Genomic DNA, 9,245 nt, shown 5'->3' with positions numbered 1-9,245 from the left:
ATTCTATATCTCTGAGTTGGTGGAATTCCGGTACAACCTCCTATTGTAAATGGTGTAATCTTTCCTTTCACAATCCCAAGTCTTGCATTACCACTACACCAGACTTGGTCTCAAAAATGAAAGTAAATTTTGTGCTCTACTCCCAAAAACCTTTCATTTAAGATCCATACTGGCATGGTAGGTAAATTGATATCGACATTTGGGCCCAAGTACCTAGGAGGCTTCCCCCGATCCCAAAACCCCTTCAAATAGTCATATTGGACGATAACGACAATCTGGGACTCGAATGAAAGGTATTCAGGAGTAGATTACGAATATGATCAGAAAGAATGAATAGGCTATATAATTTGTTAATATTGGAAGGGGGAGGACCCTCCCCCGTTACCCCAAAAACAACACCCAAAATCAAGGTTGACCGATGGGGACAACATGGGTATCAAATGAAAGGTATGGGAGAGTAGAATAAGAATATGGAATTAAAACTTGGGTCCAATGAACCTAGGGGCCACTCCAAACCTATAAGTTCCCCAAACAAATATATTGGACTCAAATTGAAGTCATTCGGGAGAAAATTACGAATATGATATAAAAAATTATGTCTAAGTATTTGCTGGTCGCCGCACCCCAAAAAGCCCCCCAAATGGCAATTTTACTCGATCATAGCTATAGATCCACAGGATTTTCAGATCCCTGGGTACCACACTCTGTTTCAATTTATTTCGCACAGAGGCCTCCTGGTATATGTACGTAATGATGTGGTGTTCCAAAGACTACAACACCTGGACTCACAGGATCCTGAATTTAACTCAATTCGATATTGGATCACATATACTGCACTTCGGATTTCAATATAGAAGTCCAAACTTAGAAAGGGAGGCTTCCATGAACGGCTTTGACGCCCTTTCTGATTCCATTACAAATGTTTTGGAGGATTTTCCGGACACTGAAATCGTTGTTGCTGGGATTTCAATGTCCACAACTCCTCCTGGCTTTCCCATTTGTGTCATACAACTCCTGAGGGTCAATATGTTTCGCTGTGCAAAATGGTTTGGCGCAACTAGTGAACGAACCGACACATATCGCATGTGTCTCCAAGGGCACCAAAATAATACTCTTGACCTTTTTTTAACTTCAAACCCTGAAAAGTATGAAGTTAATACTCCTGCACCTCTTGGTAACTGCGATCACTGCATTGTTTTAGCATCCTTTTCGTATTCTGCTCTTCGTACTGCTTCCTCCCCACTCCCGAAGCGTTTAATATTTTTATACGAAAAAGGACGTTGGGCTGAGCTCAATGGACCCCTTCATCATTTTTATTGGAAACTTCGTTTTCTAGATGACGATATAAATGCTACTGCTGAAATGATTGAGAAGATAATTGAAAATGGAATGAGAACATTTATTCCAGTTAAGACTATAAGGGATAAATCAGATGACTAAAGTTGGTTTAACCAGACATGCAGATCTCTGCATGTCTGGTAAAACCAACCAAGCTGTCAGGTCGAAAGAGGTGGCATTCAGGAACTGGAGCTTGGATAAAAATGCCAATACTGAACTGCTGCTCAAACAGACAAGATCTTCATGTCTCAATGTGCTTAGGAGCGAACATTTTCTTTACAAACAGCGCCTGCGTACTAAGGTTCTTGCTTCTACACGAGGAAGTAAGAGTTTTAGGTTGTTCGTGAAAAGGGTAAATGGTAGTTCTTCATCTATTCCAACTCTTGTTAAGCATGACCAAACGTTCACTGACTCGGTTGATAAGGCTCTTCCCTGCCGGATAGCAACCAACAACTACCCTTAATCGAAAATGTATCTGGCGTCATGTCCCAAATATTTTTTCGAACTCGTGGAGTTAAAAGGGTTCTTGAGAATCTGAACGTAAATAAAACGCCGGTCCCGGATGGCATATCAACACTTGTCTTGCGCAGGTGATCTTCGACGCTTGCTCGTCCATTACGCAAACTTTTCAAAATGCCTATCGTGCGGGAGTCTTCCGGGCGCGTAAGAAGGTTGCGAACCATATCACAATTGGCCGATAATACACAGGGTTCTTTGCCTCACCCTTCTTGGGTATTGGCAAACAACCCTGCGAATTATTGGCCAATTGCGATATGCTCCGCTCTCTCCAAGATTATGGAGAGCATCTTGTGAATAATTCAGAGTCTAATGGCTTTCTTAGCTACCAACAGTATGTGTTTCGCAGAAATCGCTCTACGGCTGGCCTCATGGCACTTCTGTCGGAACGTTGTAGTCGCTCAATCAACCTGTTTGGTGAGAGTAAGGTTGTGGCTCTGGATATCTCCAAGGCATTTAATAGGGTTTAGCACGGAACACTACTATCATAGGTTGTCGCATTTGGTGTCGGCAATGACTTCGTTCGATTTTTTTCGAGCTTTCTCAGAGATCGCACTATTCGAATCGTCATAGATAGGTTATCATCCAATGAGCATAAATTGACCACAGGTGTACCCCAGGGCTCTGTTCTTTCTCCTTCTCTGTTTCTTATTTTCATCAACGTACTGTTGAGTCACACATCCGATGACATCAAATCCGATGACAGAGGATGACAGTTATCTCTGTCATTCGTACTCATTCGAGAGATTGAGGACAAGATTCGGGTTATGGATGATATACTCTGCCGGGAATTGCTGGCCATTTCTGAGTGGGGTCGAATGAATCTGGCTTTCCATTTCCAAAAGAAAATCTCCGAACATTGAGCTCGTCTCTAAAGGGAATCAAAAGAAAAATAGTAAAATTTAATGATCTTCGCCCTAACAGGCAAAAAGCTTGAAAATGAAAGTTGCTTTTACCGTGGGTGAAGTTGCTTAAGCGTTTACAATAAACAAAGTTAGTTACATTCAATAATGTTACCTTTATGGCTACCGTTTGATATGTTGAAGAGAAACGTAGTATGGTTACAATAAAAGAAAAACTTTGTAATAAAAGAATTTTGTTTCTAGTAAAAATGTCTCAAACTTTTTTGTTTTTTTTTTGCGTGTATAACTCCAAACGACTACAGCTACAAACAGACGAATGGTTTGCTTCAGCTAACAAATTCTCTTAAATCATCATCAAGGCGTATGAGGTTCCAACAATTGTTGAGCAAAACGGTTGGCCACGTGTAATTACTGGTCATGGCACATGACTACGTTGCGAAATTAGAATACACTTGAATTGTTAACGAACTACTTTAATGAATCAACGTTACCGCCCACTGTGTACCATAGAAACATGCCTGCAAATATGTGTAGCAGTAGATATGTTACCAAAGTCATTTCCGCGAAGCAATTATTTTGGAAAAACTTTTGTGAAAATATTGTCTATTTTGTCATTATTGCAGAAAGCTAAAAACAAACATATAAACTCCCACTTGTTGCTGTGGGCTGTTTGTTTTATTATTAATATGAAGATTTGTTTAATTAGATTCGTTCTGGTTAAAACACATGCTATTTTTTTACGGGAAAATATTTAGGAACAAATACGGGCAGACCGAATGTTATGTATCCTTCACTATACATCGCATTTGTCAAGTTTTTTGGCCATTAACCCTTTATGGGCAAACAAAGAATAATGGATAAGAATTACTATGCTCTTGGAGATATTTTAGATTTAGGACCGATTAGGGCCGTACGTGGTTTGGCTGCTGGAGACCATTTCTGCCAAATTGGAAAGAAAATGAGCCCAAAAAGTCCTCAAGAAGTAAAATCGGGAGATTGGTTTATATGGGAGATATATTCGATTATGGAGCGATTCGTACCATATTTGACGCGAATGTTTTAGGTCATAGGAGAAGACATTGTGCAAACTTTCAGCCAAATCAAGCAAGAACTCTGCACTCTAGGGACTCAAGAAGTGCAATCGGGAGATCGGTTAATATGAAAGTTATAACAAGTTTAAGACCGATTAAAGTCATACTTGCCACGTATGTTGAAGAAAATTGTTTAAAATTTCAGCCAAATCGGATAAGAATTCCGCCTTCTAGAGACTAAGGAAGTATAATCCGGCTTATATAGAAGCTATATGAAAACTTGGACCGATTTTGTCCATTTACAATCCCAACTGACCTGCACTTATGAGAGGTATTTGTGCAATACACCTTCGAAAGTTAGGCAGACAGACTGACAGACGGATAGACAGGCGTGTCGACATTACTAAATAGACTTATAATGTCAACACGATCAAGAATATATGTATATACATATATCTTGTTGGCTTTCAGACCATTATTTCGGTGAGTTCAAAAGGGAATGCCGATTTTGGGTTGGGTTAGGTAAGGTTGAAAAGTGGGTGCGGATATTAACCCGCCCAATGAACAGTGGTCGCTGTCATTGGCCAAAATTCAAAAAATGAAGGTCCAATATTTGGTACCATATATGCATACATTAGCTCTTAAGAGGTTAAGCATATCAAAATTATACATGTGATTAACTCATATCCTTTGAAGCTATGACCATATAAAAAGAGACACCTTCATCGTTTTGTCAGTTTTGGATTTTTATACCCACCACCATTGGATGGGGGTATAATAATCCCCCTTTGAAGTCCCAATCATATTTGACACCAAAGTCAATGGTGGCCTTAAGATGCAACATGCAAAATTTTAGCCACAACTTTTTGCAACCTTTGAAGTTATGATCAAAATAAATGAGACAACTTCATCTTTTTGTCAGTTTTGGATTTTTATACCCACCACCATAGGATGGGGGTATACTAATCTAGTCATTCCATTTGCAACAACTCGAAATATTCGTCTAAGACCCCATAAAGTATTGTCTCGATGGCCTGAGTTGATCTAGCCATGTCCGTCCGTCCGTTTGTCGAAATCACGATAGCGGACGAACGCGTTAAGCTAGCCGCTTGAAATTGTGCACAGATACTTAATATTGACGAAGGTCATTGAGGTTTGTAAATAGGCCATATCGGTTCAGATTTAGATATAGCTCCCATATAAACCGATCTTCCGATTTGACTTCGTGAGCCCTTAAAAGCAGCAATTTTTGCCCGATTTGCCAGAAATTTTGCACATAGTGTTCTTTTATGACTTCCAACAACTGTGCTAAGTACGTTCCAAATCAGTCTATAACCTGGTATAGCTCCCATATAAACCGATCGCCCGATTTGACTTCCTAAACCTTTACAAGCCGCAATTTGTGTATGATTTGGCTGAAATTTTCCAAGTAGTGTTTCGTTATGACTTCCAACAACTGGGCCAAGTACTGTCCAAGTCGGTCTATAACCTGATATAGCTGCCATATAAATCGATCTCCCGATTTGACTTCTTGAGCCCCTGGAAGCCACAATTTTTGCCCGATTTGGCTCAAAGTGTTTCGTTATGACTTCCAACAACTATGCCAAGTACGTCGAAAATCAGTCTTTAACCTGATATAGCTCCCATATAAACCGGACTCTCAACTATCCCTGTTCGGTTCCCAGAAGTTTTTATTTTTGCTGGTTTGACAGAAGTTTGTTATGTGGAAGAACCTTATGTCCTAAAACTTAATTTTTTTTTTTGTATAAATTTTTGGCAGTATCCATGACCGGGCCCAAGATTCGGCCCGGCCGAACTTGGCACGCTTTTACTTGTTTTAATATAGGGAGGGGTGGGCAATTAATATAAAAGCAAAGTAAAAAGGCATTCAGTTTGGCCGGGCCGAACTTTGAATACCCACCACCTCGGATATATATGTAAACCCCCTTTCGACACAATCCGATGAAAATTGGATAACTTCGGCACGGACATTGTGTGGTCTAATAAATATAAGTCACTGTTGAATTTTGTATTTCAAATTTCAATAAAATCGGGTAATAAATAAAGCTTTTATGAGCTTCAGACCCTTAATCTGCATATAGGTCTATATGGCAGCTATATCTAAATATAATCCGAATTAATCCACATTTAGGTCAGATGTCGGCAGGCCCAAAACTACATAGTTTTTCAAATTTCTGCGTAATCGGTTTAAAAAAAGCTTTTATGGGCTTCAGACCCTTAATCGGGAGATTGGTCTATATGGCAGCAATATCTAGATATAGTCCGACCTGAACACTATTTCGATCAGATGTCGGGAGGCTTAAACTAACCCACTGTTTCAAATTTCAGCGAAATCAACTAATAAATAAAGATTTTATGGGCTTCAGACCCATAATCGGCAGATCGGTCTATATGGCAGCTATATCTAGATATACTCCGATTTGAACCATATATGGGTCTGATATTGAGAGGCTTAAAATAACTCGCTCTTTCAAATTTTAACAAAATCGGGTAATAATTGAATCTTTTATGGTTTCCAGACCCTTAAACGGCAGATCGGTCTATATGGCAGCTATATCTAAATTTAGTCCGATCTGAACCATATTTGGATCAGATGTCGGGAAGCCATAAACTACTCACTGTTTTAAAGCAAAATCGAATAAAAAATAAAGCATTTATGGGCATTAGACCCCTTATCGCCAGATCGGTCTATATAGCAGCTATATCCAAATATGGTCCGATTTGGCCCGTTCAAGAACTGAACCAGCGCGCAAAGACGTATCTGTGTCAAATTACAGCTCAATATCTCAGTTTTTGAAGGCTATAGAGTAATCACAACAGACGGACGGACAGGCGGGTAGACGGACAGACACACGGACATCGTTAAATCGTCTTTGAATTTTACGAAGATCTGAAATATATATATCTTGTAGGGTGGGAAATTGATATTTCGATGTGTTGCAAACGGAATGACTAAATGAATATACCCCCTATTCTACGGTGGTGGGTATACAAATATTAATGGGGCCTTCGCGTTTCTGATTGTAAATGCAAATGCAAATTTTATCCATGAACATTCCACTAAGTAACTGGGGCAAACTTCTCACATATCAATGAGTGCAGTCCGATTCAAGTTTTAGCTCAATGATAAGGGGCCTCCTTTTTATAGCCGTGTCCGAATGGCGAGCCCCAGTGCGACACCTCTTCGGAGAGAAGTTTTACATGGCGTTGTACCTCACAAATGTTGCCAGCATTAGGAGGGGAAAACGTCCGTTGAAATTTTTTTCTGATGGTCTCGCCAGGATTCGAACCCATCTGATTAGCGTCATAGGCGGACATGCTAACCTCTGCGCTACGGTGATTACTCAGTGTAATTGTACTGATTAAAAAACTTCTACAATAAAACTACTTTGAAAATCAAGCTCCAGATTTTGATTTCTCAGACTTTTGTGACGTTTGTTTTTTTTTTGGATATTTTGGTCTATGGCAACCAAGCCATTGATATTGTAGCCTAGACAATAGTTAAGATCTCTCTAGTACATCGCAAAAGCATTGGAAAGCTCCTTCAGGCATTTTTGCCCTTGTGAAGGTCCAAATTTTTCATGAAAATATTTATAAATTATTATGAACAACTGAAAATGGTATCAGCAAATCGGCAGATCGGTCTATTTGGCAGCTATATCGAAATACACTCCGATTTGGATCATATTGGGTTCGGGCATCGGTAGGCATAGTAAAACTCACCGTTCCAAATTTCAGCGAAATCGGGTAAAAAATATGGTCTTAAGACTAAATATTGGCAGATCGGTTCATATGGCAGCTATATAGAAATATAGTCCGGTTTGGAGTATATTCGGATCCAAATTTCAGTGAAATGGGGTAAAAAATGCGGCAATTATGGGCTTAAGACTAAATATCGGCAGATCGGTCTATATGGCAGCTATATAGAATTAAAGACCGATTTGGACCATATTCGGATCGGACATTGGAAGGCATAGTAAAAATCTTCGTCGCAAATTTCAGCGAAATCGGGTAATATATGCGGTAATTATGGGCTTAATACTAAATATCGGCTGATCGGTCTATATGGCAGCCATATCAAATATAGTCCGATTATGACCATGTTCGGTTTGTTGCCTTCCAATGAGTCAATAGAAGCGGACTTGTCTGTATAGACATGAGCTTTGAATTAGCCCCACAAATAAGGCGTTAAATCACACGATCATGGCGGCTATTTGACCGTTCCCGAATGTGAAATAAAATGTTCACCGATCTCATCTGTCAATAGGTCCATTGTTAAGTGTGCTGTGTGGCATATTGAAACCACATGTCATGCAAGTCAAGCTCCTGCATTTTGGGCAAAAAAAAGGTTGGATATCATCTCACGATAGCGCTCACCATTCACAGTTACGTTACGATTGCCTTCATCTTTGAAGAAGTGCGGTCCAATGATGCTACAAGCCCATACACCGCACCAAACTGGGACTTTTTCTGGATGCACTGGTAGCTCTTGCAATGATTTTGGCTGATCTTCACTCCAAAATCGACAATCCTGCTTATTTACGTACCCATTGAGCCAAAATGAGCTTCGTCACTCAATGGAAGAAGCGCGCGATGAATTTTCTTAGCAGAGCATTCATTTTGATAATAAAATTCATCAATTTGCTAGCATTGTTCGTTTGTAAGACAATTCTATGTTGAATAATAGACCAAACTGAAAATGTTTGACAGTGAAACAAAACACGAAACACGCGTGAGCTGTTTATTTCAGTGTTGCCAAAATAATAGCTAAATTTATTTATATATTATATTCTCAATCGTCTTGACATTCCAAGTCGATGAAGCCCTATCCTACCGTCTTTCCGTCTGTCAAAAGCACGCTAAATTTCAAAGCGCTTGAAATTTTACACAAATACTTTCTATTAGTGAAGGACGAATGGGATTGTAAAAATGGGCTACATCGGTCCATGTTTTGATTTAGCTTTTATATTGGGTTGCCCAAAAAGTAATTGCGGATTTTTAAAAGAAAGTAAATGCATTTTTAATAAAAAAAAAGAATGAACTTTAATCAAATATACTTTTTTTACACTTTTTTTCTAAAGCAAGCTAAAAGTAACAGCTGATAACTGACAGAAGAAAGAATGCAATTACAGAGTCACAAGCCGTTGAAAAAATTTGTCAACGCCGACTATATGAAAAATCCGCAATTACTTTTTGGGCAACCAATATAAACCGGTCACGGATATTGACTTCTTGAGCCTCTAGAGGGCGCAATTGTGATCCGATTTGTCTAAAGTTTTGTAAGAGGTGTTTAATTATGACTACCAATAGCTGCGCTGAGTATAGTCAAAATCGGTTCATTACCTGATATACCTTCCATATAAACTGATGTGGGATCTTGACTTTTTGAGACGCTAGAGGGCGCAATTATTATACGATTTGGCTGAAATTTTGTACATCGACTTCTTCTGTGACCTTTAACATAATTGGTAAATAT

This window comes from Stomoxys calcitrans, chromosome 3, assembly GCF_963082655.1.
Source record: "Stomoxys calcitrans chromosome 3, idStoCalc2.1, whole genome shotgun sequence".
Taxonomy (NCBI): domain Eukaryota; kingdom Metazoa; phylum Arthropoda; class Insecta; order Diptera; family Muscidae; genus Stomoxys; species Stomoxys calcitrans.
This window is presented reverse-complemented; position numbering follows the sequence as displayed.